The sequence below is a fragment of the Struthio camelus genome, chromosome 5, assembly GCF_040807025.1.
Source record: "Struthio camelus isolate bStrCam1 chromosome 5, bStrCam1.hap1, whole genome shotgun sequence".
In the NCBI taxonomy this organism is placed as follows: domain Eukaryota; kingdom Metazoa; phylum Chordata; class Aves; order Struthioniformes; family Struthionidae; genus Struthio; species Struthio camelus.
In genome coordinates, this window is record NC_090946.1 from 3,572,469 (window position 1) to 3,596,951 (window position 24,483).

Consider the following 24,483-nt stretch of genomic DNA (forward strand, 5'->3'; position numbering starts at 1 on the left):
ACAGGGCAGGGACACAGGGGAGGGCCAAGGACTGGGCCACCAGCCTGGAGACGGGACACAGGGGAGGGCCAAGGACCGGGCCACAACCTTGGAGACAGGGCAGGGACACAGGGGAGGGCCAAGGACCGGGCCACCAGCCTGGAGATTGGACACAGGGGAGGGCCAAGGACTGGGCCACCAGCCTGGAGATTGGACACAGGGGAGGGCCTAGGACTGGGCCACCAGCCTGGAGACGGGACAGGGACACAGCGGGGGACCAAGGACCGGGCCACGATTTTGGAGACGGGGCAGGGACACAGGGGAGGGCCAAGGCCCGTGCCACGACCTTGGAGACGGGGCAGGGACACAGGGGAGGCCCAGGGAATGGCCCACGACCTTGGAGATGGGGCAGGGACACAGGGGAGGGCCAAGGACTGGGCCACCAGCCTGGAGATGGGACACAGGGGAGGGCCAAGGACCGGGCCACCAGCCTGGAGGTGGGGCAGGGACACAGGGGAGGGCCAAGGACCGGACCACGACCTTTGAGACGGGGCAGGGACACAGGGGAGGGCCAAGGACCGGGCCACCAGCCTGGAGGTGGGGCAGGGACACAGGGGAGGGCCAAGGACCGGACCACGACCTTTGAGACGGGGCAGGGACACAGGGGAGGGCCAAGGACCGGGCCACCAGCCTGGAGATGGGACAGGGACACAGGGGAGGGCCAAGGACAGGGCCACCAGCCTTGAGATTGGGCAGGGACACAGGGGAGGGCCAAGGACTGGGCAACCAGTCTGGAGATGGGACAGGGACACAGGGGAGGGCCAAGGACTGGGCCACGACCTTGGAGACGGGACACAGGGGAGGGCCAAGTACCGGGCCACAGCTTTGGAGATTGGGCAGGGACACAGGGGAGGGCCAAGGACTAGGCCACCAGCCTGGAGACGGGACAGGGACACAGGGGAGGGCCAAGGACCGGGCCACAACCTTGGAGACGGGGCAGCGACACAGGGGAGGGCCAAGGACCGGGCTGCGACCTTGGAGAAGGGACACAGGGGAGGCCAAGGATCAGGCCACGACCTTGGAGATGGGGCAGGGACATAGGGGAGGGCCAAGGACCGGGCCACCAGCCTGGAGACGGGACAGGGACACAGGGGAGGGCCAAGGACCGGGCCACGACCTTGGAGATGGGGCAGGGACACAGGGAAGGGCCAAGGACCGGGCCACCAGCCTGGAGACGGGACACAGGGGAGGGCCAAGGACCGGGCCACGACCTTGGAGACGGGACAAAGGGGAGGCCAAGGACTAGGCCATGACCTTGGAGACGGGGCAGGGACCCAGGGGAGGGCCAAGGACCGGGCCACCAGCCTGGAGACGGGACAAAGGGGAGGGCCAAGGACCGGGCCACCACCTTGGAGACGGGACAAAGGGGAGGCCAAGGACTAGGCCACGACCTTGGAGACGGGGCAGGGACACAGGGGAGGGCCAAGGACAGGGCCACGACCTTGAAGACGGGGCAGGGACACAGGGGAGGGCCAAGGACCGGGCCGCGACCTTGGAGAAGGGACACAGGGGAGGCCAAGGATCAGGCCAGGACCTTGGAGATGGGGCAGGGACATAGGGGAGGGCCAAGGGCCGGGCCACCAGCCTGGAGACGGGGCAGGGACACAGGGGAGGGCCAAGGGCCGGGCCACGACCTTGGAGATGGGGCAGGGACACAGGGGAGGGCCAAGGACCGGGCCATCAGCCTGGAGACGGGACACAGGGGAGGGCCAAGGACCGGGCCACCACCTTGGAGACGGGACAAAGGGGAGGCCAAGGACTAGGCCACGACCTTGGAGACGGGGCAGGGACACAGGGGAGGGCCAAGGACCGGGCCACAACCTTGGAGACAGGGCAGGGACACAGGGGAGGGCCAAGGACTGGGCCATGACCTTGGAGATGGGGCAGGGACACAGGGGAGGGCGAACGACCGGGCCACCAGCCTGGAGATTGGACACAGGGGAGGGCCAAGGACTGGGCCACCAGCCTGGAGACGGGGCAGGGACACAGGGGAGCACCAAGGACCGGGCCACCAGCCTGGAGATGGGACACAGGGGAGGGCCAACGACCGGGACACCAGCCTGGAGATGGGGCAGGACACAGGGGAGGGCCAAGGACCGGGCCACCAGCCTCGAGACGGGACACAGGGGAGGGCCAAGGACAGGGCTACGACCTTGGAGACAGGACACAGGGGAGGCCAAGGATCAGGCCACGACCTTGCAGACGGGGCAGGGACACAGGGGAGGGCCAAGGACCGGGCTACCAGCCTGGAGATGGGACACAGGGGAGGGCCAAGGACTGGGCCACGACCTTGGTGACGGGGCAGGGACACAAGGCAGGGCCAAGGACAGGGCCACAACCTGGGAGACGGGGCAGGGACACAGGGAAGGGCCAAGGACCGGGCCACCAGCCTGGAGACGGGACAGGGACACAGGGGAGGGCCAAGGACAGGGCCACCAGCCTTGAGATTGGGCAGGGACACAGGGGAGGGCCAAGGACTGGGCAACCAGTCTGGAGACGGGGCAGGGACACAGGGGAGGGCCAAGGACCGGGCCACGACCTTGGAGACGGGACACAGGGGAGGGCCAAGTACCGGGCCACAGCATTGGAGATTGGGCAGGGACACAGGGGAGGGCCAAGGACTAGGCCACCAGCCTGGAGACGGGACAGGGACACAGGGGAGGGCCAAGGACCGGGCCACAACCTTGGAGACGGGGCAGCGACACAGGGGAGGGCCAAGGACCGGGCTGCGACCTTGGAGAAGGGACACAGGGGAGGCCAAGGATCAGGCCACGACCTTGGAGATGGGGCAGGGACATAGGGGAGGGCCAAGGACCGGGCCACCAGCCTGGAGACGGGACAGGGACACAGGGGAGGGCCAAGGACCGGGCCACGACCTTGGAGATGGGGCAGGGACACAGGGGAGGGCCAAGGACCGGGCCACCAGCCTGGAGATGGGACACAGGGGAGGGCCAAGGACCGGGCCACGACCTTGGAGACGGGACAAAGGGGAGGCCAAGGACTAGGCCATGACCTTGGAGACGGGGCAGGGACCCAGGGGAGGGCCAAGGACCGGGCCACCAGCCTGGAGACGGGACAAAGGGGAGGGCCAAGGACCGGGCCACCACCTTGGAGACGGGACAAAGGGGAGGCCAAGGACTAGGCCACGACCTTGGAGACGGGGCAGGGACACAGGGGAGGGCCAAGGACAGGGCCAGGACCTTGAAGACGGGGCAGGGACACAGGGGAGGGCCAAGGACTGGGCCATGACCTTGGAGACAGGGCAGGGACACAGGGGAGGGCCAAGGACCGGGCCACGACCTTGGGGACGGGACAAAGGGGAGGCCAAGGACTAGGCCACGACCTTGGAGACGGGGCAGGGACACAGGGGAGGGCCAAGGACCGGGCCACGACCTTGGAGACGGGGCAGGGACACAGGGGAGGGCCAAGGACTGGGCCATGACCTTGGAGACAGGGCAGGGACACAGGGGAGGGCCAAGGACTGGGCCACCAGCCTGGAGACGGGACACAGGGGAGGGCCAAGGACCGGGCCACAACCTTGGAGACAGGGCAGGGACACAGGGGAGGGCCAAGGACCGGGCCACCAGCCTGGAGATTGGACACAGGGGAGGGCCAAGGACTGGGCCACCAGCCTGGAGATTGGACACAGGGGAGGGCCTAGGACTGGGCCACCAGCCTGGAGACGGGACAGGGACACAGCGGGGGACCAAGGACCGGGCCACGATTTTGGAGACGGGGCAGGGACACAGGGGAGGGCCAAGGCCCGTGCCACGACCTTGGAGACGGGGCAGGGACACAGGGGAGGCCCAGGGAATGGCCCACGACCTTGGAGATGGGGCAGGGACACAGGGGAGGGCCAAGGACTGGGCCACCAGCCTGGAGATGGGACACAGGGGAGGGCCAAGGACCGGGCCACCAGCCTGGAGGTGGGGCAGGGACACAGGGGAGGGCCAAGGACCGGACCACGACCTTTGAGACGGGGCAGGGACACAGGGGAGGGCCAAGGACCGGGCCACCAGCCTGGAGGTGGGGCAGGGACACAGGGGAGGGCCAAGGACCGGACCACGACCTTTGAGACGGGGCAGGGACACAGGGGAGGGCCAAGGACCGGGCCACCAGCCTGGAGATGGGACAGGGACACAGGGGAGGGCCAAGGACAGGGCCACCAGCCTTGAGATTGGGCAGGGACACAGGGGAGGGCCAAGGACTGGGCAACCAGTCTGGAGATGGGACAGGGACACAGGGGAGGGCCAAGGACTGGGCCACGACCTTGGAGACGGGACACAGGGGAGGGCCAAGTACCGGGCCACAGCTTTGGAGATTGGGCAGGGACACAGGGGAGGGCCAAGGACTAGGCCACCAGCCTGGAGACGGGACAGGGACACAGGGGAGGGCCAAGGACCGGGCCACAACCTTGGAGACGGGGCAGCGACACAGGGGAGGGCCAAGGACCGGGCTGCGACCTTGGAGAAGGGACACAGGGGAGGCCAAGGATCAGGCCACGACCTTGGAGATGGGGCAGGGACATAGGGGAGGGCCAAGGACCGGGCCACCAGCCTGGAGACGGGACAGGGACACAGGGGAGGGCCAAGGACCGGGCCACGACCTTGGAGATGGGGCAGGGACACAGGGAAGGGCCAAGGACCGGGCCACCAGCCTGGAGACGGGACACAGGGGAGGGCCAAGGACCGGGCCACGACCTTGGAGACGGGACAAAGGGGAGGCCAAGGACTAGGCCATGACCTTGGAGACGGGGCAGGGACCCAGGGGAGGGCCAAGGACCGGGCCACCAGCCTGGAGACGGGACAAAGGGGAGGGCCAAGGACCGGGCCACCACCTTGGAGACGGGACAAAGGGGAGGCCAAGGACTAGGCCACGACCTTGGAGACGGGGCAGGGACACAGGGGAGGGCCAAGGACAGGGCCACGACCTTGAAGACGGGGCAGGGACACAGGGGAGGGCCAAGGACTGGGCCATGACCTTGGAGACAGGGCAGGGACACAGGGGAGGGCCAAGGACCGGGCCACGACCTTGGAGACGGGACACAGGGGAGGCCAAGGACTAGGCCACGACCTTGGAGACGGGGCAGGGACACAGGGGAGGGCCAAGGACCGGGCCACCACCTTGGAGACGGGACAGGGACACAGGGGAGGGCCAAGGACTGGGCCATGACCTTGGAGACAGGGCAGGGACACAGGGGAGGGCCAAGGACTGGGCCACCAGCCTGGAGACGGGACACAGGGGAGGGCCAAGGACCGGGCCACAACCTTGGAGACAGGGCAGGGACACAGGGGAGGGCCAAGGACCGGGCCACCAGCCTGGAGATTGGACACAGGGGAGGGCCAAGGACTGGGCCACCAGCCTGGAGATTGGACACAGGGGAGGGCCTAGGACTGGGCCACCAGCCTGGAGACGGGACAGGGACACAGCGGGGGACCAAGGACCGGGCCACGATTTTGGAGACGGGGCAGGGACACAGGGGAGGGCCAAGGCCCGTGCCACGACCTTGGAGACGGGGCAGGGACACAGGGGAGGCCCAGGGAATGGCCCACGACCTTGGAGATGGGGCAGGGACACAGGGGAGGGCCAAGGTCCACGCTACCAGCCTGCAGATGGGACACAGGGGAGGGCCAAGGACCGGGCCACCAGCCTGGAGGTGGGGCAGGGACACAGGGGAGGGCCAAGGACCGGACCACGACCTTTGAGACGGGGCAGGGACACAGGGGAGGGCCAAGGACCGGGCCACCAGCCTGGAGGTGGGGCAGGGACACAGGGGAGGGCCAAGGACCGGACCACGACCTTTGAGACGGGGCAGGGACACAGGGGAGGGCCAAGGACCGGGCCACCAGCCTGGAGATGGGACACAGGGGAGGGCCAAGGACCGGGCCACAACCTTGGAGACGGGGCAGGGACACAGGGGAGGGCCAAGGACCGGGCCACCAGCCTGGAGATGGGACACAGGGGGAGGGCCAAGGACTGGGGTACGACCTTGGAGACGGGCAGGGACACAAGGCAGGGCCAAGGACAGGGCCACAACCTGGGAGACGGGGCAGGGACACAGGGGAGGGCCAAGGACCGGGCCACCAGCCTGGAGATTGGGCAGGGACACAGGGGAGGGCCAAGGACTAGGCCACCAGCCTGGAGACGGGGCAGGGACACAGGGGAGGCCAAGGACCGGGCCACAACCCTGGAGATGGGGCAGGGACACAGGGGAGGGCCAAGGACTGGGCCACCAGTCTGGAGATGGGACAGGGACACAGGGGACAGCCAAGGACCGGGCCACAGCATTGGAGATTGGGCAAGGACACAGGGGAGGGCCAAGGACCGGGCCACAACCTTGGAGATGGGACAGGGACACAGGGGAGGGCCAAGGACCGGGCCACGACCTTGGAGAAGGGACACAGGGGAGGCCAAGGATCAGGCCACGACCTTGGAGATGGGGCAGGGACATAGGGGAGGGCCAAGGACCGGGCCACCAGCCTGGAGACGGGACAGGGACACAGGGGAGGGCCAAGGACCTGGCCACCAGTCTGGAGACGGGGCAGGGACACAGGGGAGGGCCAAGGACCGGGCCACCAGCCTGGAGACGGGACACAGGGGAGGGCCAAGGACCGGGCCACGACCTTGGAGACGGGACAAAGGGGAGGCCAAGGACTAGGCCACGACTTTGGAGACGGGGCAGGGACACAGGGGAGGGCCAAGGACCGGGCCACGACCTTGGAGACGGGGCAGGAACACAGGGGAGGGCCAAGGACTGGGCCATGACCTTGGAGACAGGGAAGGGACACAGGGGAGGGCCAAGGACCGGGCAACCACCTTAGAGATAGGGCAGAGACACAGGGTAGGGCGAACGACCGGGCCACCAGCCTGGAGATTGGACACAGGGGAGGGCCAAGGACTGGGCCACCAGCCTGGAGATGGGGCAGGGACACAGGGGAGGGCCAAGGACCGGGCCACCAGCCTGGAGATGGGACACAGGGGAGGGCCAACGACCGGGCCACCAGCCTGGAGATGGGGCAGGGACACAGGGGAGGGCCAAGGACCGGGCCAACAGCCTGGAGACGGGACACAGGGGAGGGCCAAGGACAGGGCTACGACCTTGGAGACAGGACACAGGGGAGGCCAAGGACCGGGCGACGGCCTTGGAGACGGGGCAGGGACACAGGGGAGGGCCAAGGACCGGGCCAACAGCCTGGAGACGGGACAGGGACACAGGGGAGGGCCAAGGACCCGGCCACGACCTTGGAGACGGGGCAGGGACACAGGGGAGGGCCAAGGACCGGGCCGCGACCTTGGAGAAGGGACACAGGGGAGGCCAAGGATCAGGCCACGACCTTGGAGATGGGGCTGGGACATAGGGGAGGGCCAAGGACCGGGCCACCAGCCTGGAGATGGGGCAGGGACACAGGGGAGGGCCAAGGACCGGGCCACCAGCCTGGAGATGGGGCAGGGACACAGGGGAGGGCCAAGGACTGGGCCACCAGCCTGGAGACGGGACACAGGGGTGGGCCAAGGACCGGGCCACGACCTTGGAGACGGGACAAAGGGGAGGCCAAGGACAGGGCTACGACCTTGGAGACGGGGCAGGGACACAGGGGAGGGCCAAGGACCGGGCCGCGACCTTGGAGAAGGGACACAGGGGAGGCCAAGGATCAGGCCACGACCTTGGAGATGGGGCAGGGACATAGGGGAGGGCCAAGGACCGGGCCACCAGCCTGGAGACGGGGCAGGGACACAGGGGAGGGCCAAGGGCCGGGCCACGACCTTGGAGATGGGGCAGGGACACAGGGGAGGGCCAAGGACCGGGCCACCAGCCTGGAGACGGGACACAGGGCAGGGCCAAGGACCGGGCCACGACCTTGGAGACGGGACAAAGGGGAGGCCAAGGACAGGGCTACGACCTTGGAGACGGGGCAGGGACACAGGGGAGGGCCAACGACAGGGCCACCAGCTTGGAGATGCGACACAGGGGAGGGCCAAGGACCGGGCCACGACCTTGGAGACGGGGCAGGGACACAGGGGAGGGCCAACGACCGGGCCACCAGCCTGGAGATGGGACAGGGACACAGGGGAGGGCCTAGGACTAGGCCACCAGCCTGGAGACGGGACAAGGACACAGGGGAGGGCCAAGGACCGGGCCACAACCTTGGAGACGGGGCAGGGACATAGGGGAGGGCCAAGGACCGGGCCGCGACCTTGGAGAAGGGACACAGAGGAGGCCAAGGATCAGGCCACGACCTTGGAGATGGGGCAGGGACATAGGGGAGGGCCAAGGACCGGGCCACCAGCCTGGAGACGGGGCAGGGACACAGGGGAGGGCCAAGGGCCGGGCCACGACCTTGGAGATGGGGCAGGGACACAGGGGAGCACCAAGGACCGGGCCACCAGCCTGGAGACGGGACACAGGGGAGGGCCAAGGACCGGGCCACGACCTTGGAGACGGGACAAAGGGGAGGCCAAGGACTAGGCCACGACCTTGGAGACGGGGCAGGGACACAGGGGAGGGCCAAGGACCGGGCCACGACCTTGGAGACGGGGCAGGGACACAGGGGAGGGCCAAGGACTGGGCCATGACCTTGGAGACAGGGCAGGGACACAGGGGAGGGCGAACGACCGGGCCACCAGCCTGGAGATTGGACACAGGGGAGGGCCAAGGACTGGGCCACCAGCCTGGAGACGGGGCAGGGACACAGGGGAGGGCCAAGGGCCGGGCCACCAGCCTGGAGATGGGACACAGGGGAGGGCCAAGGACCGGGCCACCAGCCTGGAGATGGGGCAGGGACACAGGGGAGGGCCAAGGACCGGGCCACCACCTTGGAGACGGGACAAAGGGGAGGCCAAGGACTAGGCCACGACCTTGGAGACGGGGCAGGGACACAGGGGAGGGCCAAGGACAGGGCCACGACCTTGAAGACGGGGCAGGGACCCAGGGGAGGGCCAAGGACTGGGCCATGACCTTGGAGACAGGGCAGGGACACAGGGGAGGGCCAAGGACCGGGCCACGACCTTGGAGACGGGACAAAGGGGAGGCCAAGGACTGGGCCACGACCTTGGAGACAGGGCAGGGACACAGGGGAGGGCCAAGGACCGGGCCACGACCTTGGAGACGGGACACAGGGGAGGGCCAAGGACCGGGCCACAACCTTGGAGACAGGGCAGGGACACAGGGGAGGGCCAAGGACCGGGCCACCAGCCTGGAGGTTGGACACAGGGGAGGGCCAAGGACTGGGCCACCAGCCTGGAGACGGGGCAGGGACACAGGGGAGCACCAAGGACCGGGCCACCAGCCTGGAGATGGGACACAGGGGAGGGCCAACGACCGGGCCACCAGCCTGGAGATGGGGCAGGGACACAGGGGAGGGCCAAGGACTGGGCCACCAGCCTGGAGACGGGACACAGGGAAGGGCCAAGGACCGGGCCACGATTTTGGAGTCGGGGCAGGGACACAGGGGAGGGCCAAGGCCCGTGCCACGACCTTGGAGACGGGGCAGGGACACAGGGGAGGCCCAGGGAATGGCCCACGACCTTGGAGATGGGGCAGGGACACAGGGGAGGGCCAAGGACTGGGCCACCAGCCTGGAGATGGGACACAGGGGAGGGCCAAGGACCGGGCCACCAGCCTGGAGGTGGGGCAGGGACACAGGGGAGGGCCAAGGACCGGACCACGACCTTGGAGACGGGGCAGGGACACAGGGGAGGGCCAAGGACCGGGCCACCAGTCTGTAGATGGGACACAGGGGAGGGCCAAGGACCGGGCCAACAGCCTGGAGACGGGCAGGGACACAGGGGAGGGCCAAGGACCGGGCCACCAGCCTGGAGATGGGACACAGGGGAGGGCCAAGGACCGGGCCACAACCTTGGAGACGGGGCAGGGACACAGGGGAGGGCCAAGGACCGGGCCACCAGCCTGGAGATGGGACACAGGGGGAGGGCCAAGGACTGGGGTACGACCTTGGAGACGGGCAGGCACACAAGGCAGGGCCAAGGACAGGGCCACAACCTGGGAGACGGGGCAGGGACACAGGGGAGGGCCAAGGACCGGGCCACCAGCCTGGAGACAGGGCAGGGACACAGGGGAGGGCCAAGGACCGGGCCACCAGCCTAGAGATTGGGCAGGGACACAGGGGAGGGCCAAGGACTAGGCCACCAGCCTGGAGACGGGACAGGGACACAGGGGAGGGCCAAGGACCGGGCCACAACCTTGGAGACGGGGCAGCGACACAGGGGAGGGCCAAGGATCGGGCCGCGACCTTTGAGAACGGACACAGGAGAGGCCAAGGATCAGGCCACGACCTTGGAGATGGGGCAGGGACATAGGGGAGGGCCAAGGACCGGGCCACCAGCCTGTAGACGGGACAGGGACACAGGGGAGGGCCAAGGACCGGGCCACGACCTTGGAGATGGGGCAGGGACACAGGGGAGGGCCAAGGACCGGGCCACCAGCCTGGAGACGGGACACAGGGGAGGGCCAAGGACCGGGCCACGACCTTGGAGACGGGACAAAGGGGAGGCCAAGGACTAGGCCATGACCTTGGAGACGGGGCAGGGACCCAGGGGAGGGCCAAGGACCGGGCCACCAGCCTGGAGACGGGACAAAGGGGAGGGCCAAGGACCGGGCCACCACCTTGGAGACGGGACAAAGGGGAGGCCAAGGACTAGGCCACGACCTTGGAGACGGGGCAGGGACACAGGGGAGGGCCAAGGACAGGGCCACGACCTTGAAGACGGGGCAGGGACACAGGGGAGGGCCAAGGACTGGGCCATGACCTTGGAGACAGGGCAGGGACACAGGGGAGGGCCAAGGACCGGGCCACAACCTCGGAGACGGGACAAAGGGGAGGCCAAGGACTGGGCCACGACCTTGGAGACGGGGCAGGGACACAGGGGAGGGCCAAGGACCGGGCCACGACCTTGGAGACGGGGCAGGGACACAGGGGAGGGCCAAGGACTGGGCCATGACCTTGGAGACAGGGCAGGGACACAGGGGAGGGCCAAGGACCGGGCCACCAGCCTGGAGACGGGACACAGGGGAGGGCCAAGGACCGGGCCACAACCTTGGAGACAGGGCAGGGACACAGGGGAGGGCCAAGGACCGGGCCACCAGCCTGGAGATTGGACACAGGGGAGGGCCAAGGACTGGGCCACCAGCCTGGAGACGGGGCAGGGACACAGGGGAGCACCAAGGACCGGGCCACCAGCCTGGAGATGGGACACAGGGGAGGGCCAACGACCGGGCCACCAGCCTGGAGATGGGGCAGGGACACAGGGGAGGGCCAAGGACCGGGCCACCAGCCTGGAGACGGGACACAGGGGAGGGCCAAGGACAGGGCTACGACCTTGGAGACAGGACACAGGGGAGGCCAAGGATCAGGCCACGACCTTGGATACGGGGCAGGGACACAGGGGAGGGCCAAGGACCGGGCCACCAGCCTGGAGATGCGACACAGGGGAGGGCCAAGGACCGGGCCACGACCTTGGAGACGGGGCAGGGACACAGGGGAGGGCCAAGGACCGGGCCACCAGCCTGGAGATGGGACACAGGGGAGGGCCAAGGACTGGGCCACCAGCCTGGAGATGGGGCAGGGACACAGGGGAGGGCCAAGGACTGGGCCACCAGCCTGAAGATGGGACCCAGGGGAGGGCCAAGGACCGGGCCACGACTTTGGAGACGGAGCAGGGACACAGGGGAGGGCCAAGGACCGGGCCACCAGCCTGGAGATGGGACACAGGGAAGGGCCAAGGACTGGGCCACCAGCCTGGAGATGGGGCAGGGACACAGGGGAGGGCCAAGGACTGGGCCACCAGCCTGAAGATGGGACACAGGGGAGGGCCAAGGACCGGGCCACGACTTTGGAGACGGAGCAGGGACACAGGGGAGGGCCTAGGACTGGGCCACCAGCCTGGAGACGGGACAGGGACACAGGGGGGGACCAAGGACCGGGCCACGATTTTGGAGACGGGGCAGGGACACAGGGGAGGGCCAAGGCCCGTGCCACGGCCTTGGAGACGGGGCAGGGACACAGGGGAGGCCCAAGGAATGGCCCACGACCTTGGAGATGGGGTAGGGACACAGGGGAGGGCCAAGGACTGGGCCACCAGCCTGGAGATGGGACACAGGGGAGGGCCAAGGACCGGGCCACCAGCCTGGAGGTGGGGCAGGGACACAGGGGAGGGCCAAGGACTGGGCCACCAGCCTGGAGACGGGGCAGGGACACAGGGGAGCACCAAGGACCGGGCCACCAGCCTGGAGATGGGACACAGGGGAGGGCCAAGGACTAGGCCACCAGCCTGGAGACGGGACAGGGACACAGGGGAGGCCAAGGACCGGGCCACAACCTTGGAGATGGGGCAGGGACACAGGGGACAGCCAAGGACCGGGCCACAGCATTGGAGATTGGGCAAGGACACAGGGGAGGGCCAAGGACCGGGCCACAACCTTGGAGATGGGACAGGGACACAGGGGAGGGCCAAGGACCGGGCCACCACCTTGGAGAAGGGACACAGGGGAGGCCAAGGATCAGGCCACGACCTTGGAGATGGGGCAGGGACATAGGGGAGGGCCAAGGACCGGGCCACCAGCCTGGAGACAGGGCAGGGACACAGGGGAGGGCCAAGGACCTGGCCACCAGTCTGGAGACGGGGCAGGGACACAGGGGAGGGCCAAGGACCGGGCCACCAGACTGGAGACGGGACACAGGGGAGGGCCAAGGACCGGGCCACGACCTTGGAGACGGGACAAAGGGGAGGCCAAGGACTAGGCCACGACCTTGGAGACGGGGCAGGGACACAGGGGAGGGCCAAGGACCGGGCCACGACCTTGGAGACGGAGGAGGGACACAGGGGAGGGCCAAGGACTGGGCCATGACCTTGGAGACAGGGAAGGGACACAGGGGAGGGCCAAGGACCGGGCCACCACCTTAGAGATAGGGCAGAGACACAGGGTAGGGCGAACGACCGGGCCACCAGCCTGGAGATTGGACACAGGGGAGGGCCAAGGACTGGGCCACCAGCCTGGAGACGGGGCAGGGACACAGGGGAGCACCAAGGACCGGGCCACCAGCCTGGAGATGGGACACAGGGGAGGGCCAACGACCGGGCCACCAGCCTGGAGATGGGGCAGGGACACAGGGGAGGGCCAAGGACCGGGCCAACAGCCTGGAGACGGGACACAGGGGAGGGCCAAGGACAGGGCTACGACCTTGGAGACAGGACACAGGGGAGGCCAAGGACCGGGCGACGGCCTTGGAGACGGGGCAGGGACACAGGGGAGGGCCAAGGACCGGGCCACCAGCCTGGAGACGGGACAGGGACACAGGGGAGGGCCAAGGACCCGGCCACGACCTTGGAGACGGGGCAGGGACACAGGGGAGGGCCAAGGACCGGGCCGCGACCTTTGAGAACGGACACAGGAGAGGCCAAGGATCTGGCCACGACCTTGGAGATGGGGCAGGGACATAGGGGAGGGCCAAGGACCGGGCCACCAGCCTGTAGACGGGACAGGGACACAGGGGAGGGCCAAGGACAGGGCCACGACCTTGGAGATGGGGCAGGGACACAGGGGAGGGCCAAGGACCGGGCCACCAGCCTGGAGACGGGACACAGGGGAGGGCCAAGGACCGGGCCACGACCTTGGAGACGGGACAAAGGGGAGGCCAAGGACTAGGCCATGACCTTGGAGACGGGGCAGGGACCCAGGGGAGGGCCAAGGACCGGGCCACCAGCCTGGAGACGGGACAAAGGGGAGGGCCAAGGACCGGGCCACCACCTTGGAGACGGGACAAAGGGGAGGCCAAGGACTAGGCCACGACCTTGGAGACGGGGCAGGGACACAGGGGAGGGCCAAGGACAGGGCCACGACCTTGAAGACGGGGCAGGGACACAGGGGAGGGCCAAGGACTGGGCCATGACCTTGGAGACAGGGCAGGGACACAGGGGAGGGCCAAGGACCGGGCCACAACCTTGGAGACGGGACAAAGGGGAGGCCAAGGACTGGGCCACGACCTTGGAGACGGGGCAGGGACACAGGGGAGGGCCAAGGACCGGGCCACGACCTTGGAGACGGGGCAGGGACACAGGGGAGGGCCAAGGACTGGGCCATGACCTTGGAGACAGGGCAGGGACACAGGGGAGGGCCAAGGACCGGGCCACCAGCCTGGAGACGGGACACAGGGGAGGGCCAAGGACCGGGCCACAACCTTGGAGACAGGGCAGGGACACAGGGGAGGGCCAAGGACTGGGCCACCAGCCTGGAGACGGGGCAGGGACACAGGGGAGCACCAAGGACCGGGCCACCAGCCTGGAGATGGGACACAGGGGAGGGCCAACGACCGGGCCACCAGCCTGGAGATGGGGCAGGGACACAGGGGAGGGCCAAGGACCGGGCCACCAGCCTGGAGACGGGACACAGGGGAGGGCCAAGGACAGGGCTACGACCTTGGAGACAGGACACAGGGGAGGCCAAGGATCAGGCCACGACCTTGGAGACGGGGCAGGGACACAGGGGAGGGCCAAGGACCGGGCTACCAGCCTGGAGATGCGACACAGGGGAGGGCCAAGGACCGGGCCACAACCTTGGAGACGGGGCAGGGACACAGGGGAGGGCCAAGGACCGGGCCACCAGCCTGGAGATGGGACACAGGGGAGGGCCAAGGACTGGGCCACCAGCCTGGAGATGGGGCAGGGACACAGGGGAGGGCCAAGGACTGGGCCACCAGCCTGAAGATGGGACACAGGGGAGGCCAAGGACCGGGCCACCAGCCTGGAGACGGGACAGGGACACAGGGGGGGACCAAGGACCGGGCCACGATTTTGGAGACGGGGCAGGGACACAGGGGAGGGCCAAGGCCCATGCCACGGCCTTGGAGACGGGGCAGGGACACAGGGGAGGCCCAAGGAATGGCCCACGACCTTGGAGATGGGGCAGGGACACAGGGGAGGGCCAAGGACTGGGCCACCAGCCTGGAGATGGGACACAGGGGAGCGCCAAGGACTGGGCCACCAGCCTGGAGACGGGGCAGGGACACAGGGGAGGGCCAAGGACCGGGCCACCAGCCTGGAGATGGGACACAGGGGAGGGCCAAGGACTAGGCCACCAGCCTGGAGACGGGACAGGGACACAGGGGAGGCCAAGGACCGGGCCACAACCTTGGAGATGGGGCAGGGACACAGGGGACAGCCAAGGACCGGGCCACAGCATTGGAGATTGGGCAAGGACACAGGGGAGGGCCAAGGACCGGGCCACAACCTTGGAGATGGGACAGGGACACAGGGGAGGGCCAAGGACCGGGCCACGACCTTGGAGAAGGGACACAGGAGAGGCCAAGGATCAGGCCACGACCTTGGAGATGGGGCAGGGACATAGGGGAGGGCCAAGGACCGGGCCACCAGCCTGGAGACGGGACAGGGACACAGGGGAGGGCCAAGGACCTGGCCACCAGTCTGGAGACGGGGCAGGGACACAGGGGAGGGCCAAGGAACGGGCCACCAGCCTGGAGACGGGACACAGGGGAGGGCCAAGGACCGGGCCACGACCTTGGAGACGGGACAAAGGGGAGGCCAAGGACTAGGCAACGACCTTGGAGACGGGGCAGGGACACAGGGGAGGGCCAAGGACCGGGCCACGACCTTGGAGACGGAGCAGGGACACAGGGGAGGGCCAAGGACTGGGCCATGACCTTGGAGACAGGGAAGGGACACAGGGGAGGGCCAAGGACCGGGCCACCACCTTAGAGATAGGGCAGAGACACAGGGTAGGGCGAACGACCGGGCCACCAGCCTGGAGATTGGACACAGGGGAGGGCCAAGGACTGGGCCACCAGCCTGGAGACGGGGCAGGGACACAGGGGAGCACCAAGGACCGGGCCACCAGCCTGGAGATGGGACACAGGGGAGGGCCAACGACCGGGCCACCAGCCTGGAGATGGGGCAGGGACACAGGGGAGGGCCAAGGACCGGGCCAACAGCCTGGAGACGGGACACAGGGGAGGGCCAAGGACAGGGCTACGACCTTGGAGACAGGACACAGGGGAGGCCAAGGACCGGGCGACGGCCTTGGAGACGGGGCAGGGACACAGGGGAGGGCCAAGGACCGGGCCACCAGCCTGGAGACGGGACAGGGACACAGGGGAGGGCCAAGGACCCGGCCACGACCTTGGAGACGGGGCAGGGACACAGGGGAGGGCCAAGGACCGGGCCGCGACCTTGGAGAAGGGACACAGGGGAGGCCAAGGATCAGGCCACGACCTTGGAGATGGGCCAGGGACATAGGGGAGGGCCAAGGACCGGGCCACCAGCCTGGAGATTGGGCAGGGACACAGGGGAGGGCCAAGGACCGGGCCACCAGCCTGGAGATGGGGCAGGGACACAGGGGAGGGCCAAGGACTGGGCCACCAGCCTGGAGACGGGACACAGGGGAGGGCCAAGGACCGGGCCACGACCTTGGAGACGGGACAAAGGGGAGGCCAAGGACAGGGCTACGACCTTGGAGACGGGACAGGGACACAGGGGAGGGCCAAGGACCGGGCCAACAGCCTGGAGATGGGACACAGGGGAGGGCCAAGGGCCGGGCCACGACCTTGGAGACGGGGCAGGGACACAGGGGAGGGCCAAGGAACGGGCCACCAGCCTGGAGACGGGACACAGGGGAGGGCCAAGGACCGGGCCACGACCTTGGAGACGGGACAAAGGGGAGGCCAAGGACTAGGCAACGACCTTGGAGACGGGGCAGGGACACAGGGGAGGGCCAAGGACCGGGCCACGACCTTGGAGACGGGGCAGGGACACAGGGGAGGGCCAAGGACTGGGCCATGACCTTGGAGATGGGGCAGGAACACAGGGGAGGGCGAACGACCGGGCCACCAGCCTGGAGATTGGACACAGGGGAGGGCCAAGGACTGGGCCACCAGCCTGGAGACGGGGCAGGGACACAGGGGAGGGCCAAGGACCGGGCCACCAGCCTGGAGATGGGACACAGGGGAGGGCCAAGGACCGGGACACCACCTTGGAGACGGGACAAAGGGGAGGCCAAGGACTAGGCCACGACCTTGGAGACGGGGCAGGGACACAGGGGAGGGCCAAGGACCGGGCCACGACCTTGAAGACGGGGCAGGGACCCAGGGGAGGGCCAAGGACTGGGCCATGACCTTGGAGACAGGGCAGGGACACAGGGGAGGGCCAAGGACCGGGCCACGACCTTGGAGACGGGACAAAGGGGAGGCCAAGGACTGGGCCACGACCTTGGAGACGGGGCAGGGACACAGGGGAGGGCCAAGGACCGGGCCACGACCTTGGAGACGGGACACAGGGGAGGGCCAAGGACCGGGCCACAACCTTGGAGACGGGGCAGGGACACAGGGGAGGGCCAAGGACCGGGCCACCAGCCTGGAGGTTGGACACAGGGGAGGGCCAAGGACTGGGCCACCAGCCTGGAGACGGGGCAGGGACACAGGGGAGCACCAAGGACCGGGCCACCAGCCTGGAGATGGGACACAGGGGAGGGCCAACGACCGGGCCACCAGCCTGGAGATGGGGCAGGGACACAGGGGAGGGCCAAGGACCGGGCCACCAGCCTGGAGACGGGACACAGGGAAGGGCCAAGGACAGGGCTACAACCTTGGAGACAGGACACAGGGGAGGCCAAGGATCAGGCCACGACCTTGGAGACGGGGCAGGGACACAGGGGAGGGCCAAGGACCGGGCCAACAGCCTGGAGATGCGACACAGGGGAGGGCCAAGGACCGGGCCATGACCTTGGAGACGGGGCAGGGACACAGGGGAGGGCCAAGGACCGGGCCACCAGCCTGGAGATGGGACACAGGGGAGGGCCAAGGACTGGGCCACCAGCCTGGAGATGGGGCAGGGACACAGGGGAGGGCCAAGGACTGGGCCACCAGCCTGAAGATGGGACACAGGGGAGGGCCAAGGACCGGGCCACGACTTTGGAGACGGGGCAGGGACACAGGGGAGGGCCTAGGACTGGACCACCAGCCTGGAGACGGGACAGGGACACAGGGGGGGACCAAGGACCGGGCCACGATTTTGGAGACGGGGCAGGGACACAGGGGAGGGCCAAGGCCCGTGCCACGACCTTGGAGACGGAGCAGGGACACAGGGGAGGCCCAAGGAATGGCCCACGACCTTGGAGATGGGGCAGGGACACAGGGGAGGGCCAAGGACTGGGCCACCAGCCTGGAGATGGGACACAGGGGAGGGCCAAGGACCGGGCCAACAGCCTGGAGACGGGCAGGGACACAGGGGAGGGCCAAGGACCGGGCCACCAGCCTGGAGATGGGACACAGGGGAGGGCCAAGGAACGGGCCACAACCTTGGAGACGGGGCAGGGACACAGGGGAGGGCCAAGGACCGGGCCACCAGCCTGGAGATGGGACACAGGGGGAGGGCCAAGGACTGGGGTACGACCTTGGAGACGGGCAGGGACACAAGGCAGGGCCAAGGACAGGGCCACAACCTGGGAGACGGGGCAGGGACACAGGGGAGGGCCAAGGACCGGGCCACCAGCCTGGAGACAGGGCAGGGACACAGGGGAGGGCCAAGGACCGGGCCACCAGCCTGGAGATTGGGCAGGGACACAGGGGAGGGCCAAGGACTAAGCCACCAGCCTGGAGACGGGACAGGGACACAGGGGAGGCCAAGGATCAGGCCACGACCTTGGAGATGGGGCAGGGACATAGGGGAGGGCCAAGGACCGGGCCACCAGCCTGGAGACGGGACAGGGACACAGGGGAGGGCCAAGGACCGGGCCACGACCTTGGAGATGGGGCAGGGACACAGGGGAGGGCCAAGGACCGGGCCACCAGCCTGGAGATGGGACACAGGGGAGGGCCAAGGACCGGGCCACGACCTTGGAGACGGGACAAAGGGGAGGCCAAGGACTAGGCCATGACCTTGGAGACGGGGCAGGGACCCAGGGGAGGGCCAAGGACCGGGCCACCAGCCTGGAGACGGGACAAAGGGGAGGGCCAAGGACCGGGCCACCACCTTGGAGACGGGACAAAGGGGAGGCCAAGGACTAGGCCACGACCTTGGAGACGGGGCAGGGACACAGGGGAGGGCCAAGGACAGGGCCACGACCTTGAAGACGGGGCAGGGACACAGGGGAGGGCCAAGGACTGGGCCATGACCTTGGAGACAGGGCAGGGACACAGGGGAGGGCCAAGGACCGGGCCACAACCTCGGAGACGGGACAAAGGGGAGGCCAAGGACTGGGCCACGACCTTGGAGACGGGGCAGGGACACAGGGGAGGGCCAAGGACCGGGCCACGACCTTGGAGACGGGGCAGGGACACAGGGGAGGGCCAAGGACTGGGCCATGACCTTGGAGACAGGGCAGGGACACAGGGGAGGGCCAAGGACCGGGCCACCAGCCTGGAGACGGGACACAGGGGAGGGCCAAGGACCGGGCCACAACCTTGGAGACAGGGCAGGGACACAGGGGAGGGCCAAGGACCGGGCCACCAGCCTGGAGATTGGACACAGGGGAGGGCCAAGGACTGGGCCACCAGCCTGGAGACGGGGCAGGGACACAGGGGAGCACCAAGGACCGGGCCACCAGCCTGGAGATGGGACACAGGGGAGGGCCAACGACCGGGCCACCAGCCTGGAGATGGGGCAGGGACACAGGGGAGGGCCAAGGACCGGGCCACCAGCCTGGAGACGGGACACAGGGGAGGGCCAAGGACAGGGCTACGACCTTGGAGACAGGACACAGGGGAGGCCAAGGATCAGGCCACGACCTTGGATACGGGGCAGGGACACAGGGGAGGGCCAAGGACCGGGCCACCAGCCTGGAGATGCGACACAGGGGAGGGCCAAGGACCGGGCCACGACCTTGGAGACGGGGCAGGGACACAGGGGAGGGCCAAGGACCGGGCCACCAGCCTGGAGATGGGACACAGGGGAGGGCCAAGGACTGGGCCACCAGCCTGGAGATGGGGCAGGGACACAGGGGAGGGCCAAGGACTGGGCCACCAGCCTGAAGATGGGACCCAGGGGAGGGCCAAGGACCGGGCCACGACTTTGGAGACGGAGCAGGGACACAGGGGAGGGCCAAGGACCGGGCCACCAGCCTGGAGATGGGACACAGGGAAGGGCCAAGGACTGGGCCACCAGCCTGGAGATGGGGCAGGGACACAGGGGAGGGCCAAGGACTGGGCCACCAGCCTGAAGATGGGACACAGGGGAGGGCCAAGGACCGGGCCACGACTTTGGAGACGGAGCAGGGACACAGGGGAGGGCCTAGGACTGGGCCACCAGCCTGGAGACGGGACAGGGACACAGGGGGGGACCAAGGACCGGGCCACGATTTTGGAGACGGGGCAGGGACACAGGGGAGGGCCAAGGCCCGTGCCACGGCCTTGGAGACGGGGCAGGGACACAGGGGAGGCCCAAGGAATGGCCCACGACCTTGGAGATGGGGTAGGGACACAGGGGAGGGCCAAGGACTGGGCCACCAGCCTGGAGATGGGACACAGGGGAGGGCCAAGGACCGGGCCACCAGCCTGGAGGTGGGGCAGGGACACAGGGGAGGGCCAAGGACTGGGCCACCAGCCTGGAGACGGGGCAGGGACACAGGGGAGCACCAAGGACCGGGCCACCAGCCTGGAGATGGGACACAGGGGAGGGCCAAGGACTAGGCCACCAGCCTGGAGACGGGACAGGGACACAGGGGAGGCCAAGGACCGGGCCACAACCTTGGAGATGGGGCAGGGACACAGGGGACAGCCAAGGACCGGGCCACAGCATTGGAGATTGGGCAAGGACACAGGGGAGGGCCAAGGACCGGGCCACAACCTTGGAGATGGGACAGGGACACAGGGGAGGGCCAAGGACCGGGCCACCACCTTGGAGAAGGGACACAGGGGAGGCCAAGGATCAGGCCACGACCTTGGAGATGGGGCAGGGACATAGGGGAGGGCCAAGGACCGGGCCACCAGCCTGGAGACAGGGCAGGGACACAGGGGAGGGCCAAGGACCTGGCCACCAGTCTGGAGACGGGGCAGGGACACAGGGGAGGGCCAAGGACCGGGCCACCAGACTGGAGACGGGACACAGGGGAGGGCCAAGGACCGGGCCACGACCTTGGAGACGGGACAAAGGGGAGGCCAAGGACTAGGCCACGACCTTGGAGACGGGGCAGGGACACAGGGGAGGGCCAAGGACCGGGCCACGACCTTGGAGACGGAGGAGGGACACAGGGGAGGGCCAAGGACTGGGCCATGACCTTGGAGACAGGGAAGGGACACAGGGGAGGGCCAAGGACCGGGCCACCACCTTAGAGATAGGGCAGAGACACAGGGTAGGGCGAACGACCGGGCCACCAGCCTGGAGATTGGACACAGGGGAGGGCCAAGGACTGGGCCACCAGCCTGGAGACGGGGCAGGGACACAGGGGAGCACCAAGGACCGGGCCACCAGCCTGGAGATGGGACACAGGGGAGGGCCAACGACCGGGCCACCAGCCTGGAGATGGGGCAGGGACACAGGGGAGGGCCAAGGACCGGGCCAACAGCCTGGAGACGGGACACAGGGGAGGGCCAAGGACAGGGCTACGACCTTGGAGACAGGACACAGGGGAGGCCAAGGACCGGGCGACGGCCTTGGAGACGGGGCAGGGACACAGGGGAGGGCCAAGGACCGGGCCACCAGCCTGGAGACGGGACAGGGACACAGGGGAGGGCCAAGGACCCGGCCACGACCTTGGAGACGGGGCAGGGACACAGGGGAGGGCCAAGGACCGGGCCGCGACCTTTGAGAACGGACACAGGAGAGGCCAAGGATCTGGCCACGACCTTGGAGATGGGGCAGGGACATAGGGGAGGGCCAAGGACCGGGCCACCAGCCTGTAGACGGGACAGGGACACAGGGGAGGGCCAAGGACAGGGCCACGACCTTGGAGATGGGGCAGGGACACAGGGGAGGGCCAAGGACCGGGCCACCAGCCTGGAGACGGGACACAGGGGAGGGCCAAGGACCGGGCCACGACCTTGGAGACGGGACAAAGGGGAGGCCAAGGACTAGGCCATGACCTTGGAGACGGGGCAGGGACCCAGGGGAGGGCCAAGGACCGGGCCACCAGCCTGGAGACGGGACAAAGGGGAGGGCCAAGGACCGGGCCACCACCTTGGAGACGGGACAAAGGGGAGGCCAAGGACTAGGCCACGACCTTGGAGACGGGGCAGGGACACAGGGGAGGGCCAAGGACAGGGCCACGACCTTGAAGACGGGGCAGGGACACAGGGGAGGGCCAAGGACTGGGCCATGACCTTGGAGACAGGGCAGGGACACAGGGGAGGGCCAAGGACCGGGCCACAACCTTGGAGACGGGACAAAGGGGAGGCCAAGGACTGGGCCACGACCTTGGAGACGGGGCAGGGACACAGGGGAGGGCCAAGGACCGGGCCACGACCTTGGAGACGGGGCAGGGACACAGGGGAGGGCCAAGGACTGGGCCATGACCTTGGAGACAGGGCAGGGACACAGGGGAGGGCCAAGGACCGGGCCACCAGCCTGGAGACGGGACACAGGGGAGGGCCAAGGACCGGGCCACAACCTTGGAGACAGGGCAGGGACACAGGGGAGGGCCAAGGACTGGGCCACCAGCCTGGAGACGGGGCAGGGACACAGGGGAGCACCAAGGACCGGGCCACCAGCCTGGAGATGGGACACAGGGGAGGGCCAACGACCGGGCCACCAGCCTGGAGATGGGGCAGGGACACAGGGGAGGGCCAAGGACCGGGCCACCAGCCTGGAGACGGGACACAGGGGAGGGCCAAGGACAGGGCTACGACCTTGGAGACAGGACACAGGGGAGGCCAAGGATCAGGCCACGACCTTGGAGACGGGGCAGGGACACAGGGGAGGGCCAAGGACCGGGCTACCAGCCTGGAGATGCGACACAGGGGAGGGCCAAGGACCGGGCCACAACCTTGGAGACGGGGCAGGGACACAGGGGAGGGCCAAGGACCGGGCCACCAGCCTGGAGATGGGACACAGGGGAGGGCCAAGGACTGGGCCACCAGCCTGGAGATGGGGCAGGGACACAGGGGAGGGCCAAGGACTGGGCCACCAGCCTGAAGATGGGACACAGGGGAGGCCAAGGACCGGGCCACCAGCCTGGAGACGGGACAGGGACACAGGGGGGGACCAAGGACCGGGCCACGATTTTGGAGACGGGGCAGGGACACAGGGGAGGGCCAAGGCCCATGCCACGGCCTTGGAGACGGGGCAGGGACACAGGGGAGGCCCAAGGAATGGCCCACGACCTTGGAGATGGGGCAGGGACACAGGGGAGGGCCAAGGACTGGGCCACCAGCCTGGAGATGGGACACAGGGGAGCGCCAAGGACTGGGCCACCAGCCTGGAGACGGGGCAGGGACACAGGGGAGGGCCAAGGACCGGGCCACCAGCCTGGAGATGGGACACAGGGGAGGGCCAAGGACTAGGCCACCAGCCTGGAGACGGGACAGGGACACAGGGGAGGCCAAGGACCGGGCCACAACCTTGGAGATGGGGCAGGGACACAGGGGACAGCCAAGGACCGGGCCACAGCATTGGAGATTGGGCAAGGACACAGGGGAGGGCCAAGGACCGGGCCACAACCTTGGAGATGGGACAGGGACACAGGGGAGGGCCAAGGACCGGGCCACGACCTTGGAGAAGGGACACAGGAGAGGCCAAGGATCAGGCCACGACCTTGGAGATGGGGCAGGGACATAGGGGAGGGCCAAGGACCGGGCCACCAGCCTGGAGACGGGACAGGGACACAGGGGAGGGCCAAGGACCTGGCCACCAGTCTGGAGACGGGGCAGGGACACAGGGGAGGGCCAAGGAACGGGCCACCAGCCTGGAGACGGGACACAGGGGAGGGCCAAGGACCGGGCCACGACCTTGGAGACGGGACAAAGGGGAGGCCAAGGACTAGGCAACGACCTTGGAGACGGGGCAGGGACACAGGGGAGGGCCAAGGACCGGGCCACGACCTTGGAGACGGAGCAGGGACACAGGGGAGGGCCAAGGACTGGGCCATGACCTTGGAGACAGGGAAGGGACACAGGGGAGGGCCAAGGACCGGGCCACCACCTTAGAGATAGGGCAGAGACACAGGGTAGGGCGAACGACCGGGCCACCAGCCTGGAGATTGGACACAGGGGAGGGCCAAGGACTGGGCCACCAGCCTGGAGACGGGGCAGGGACACAGGGGAGCACCAAGGACCGGGCCACCAGCCTGGAGATGGGACACAGGGGAGGGCCAACGACCGGGCCACCAGCCTGGAGATGGGGCAGGGACACAGGGGAGGGCCAAGGACCGGGCCAACAGCCTGGAGACGGGACACAGGGGAGGGCCAAGGACAGGGCTACGACCTTGGAGACAGGACACAGGGGAGGCCAAGGACCGGGCGACGGCCTTGGAGACGGGGCAGGGACACA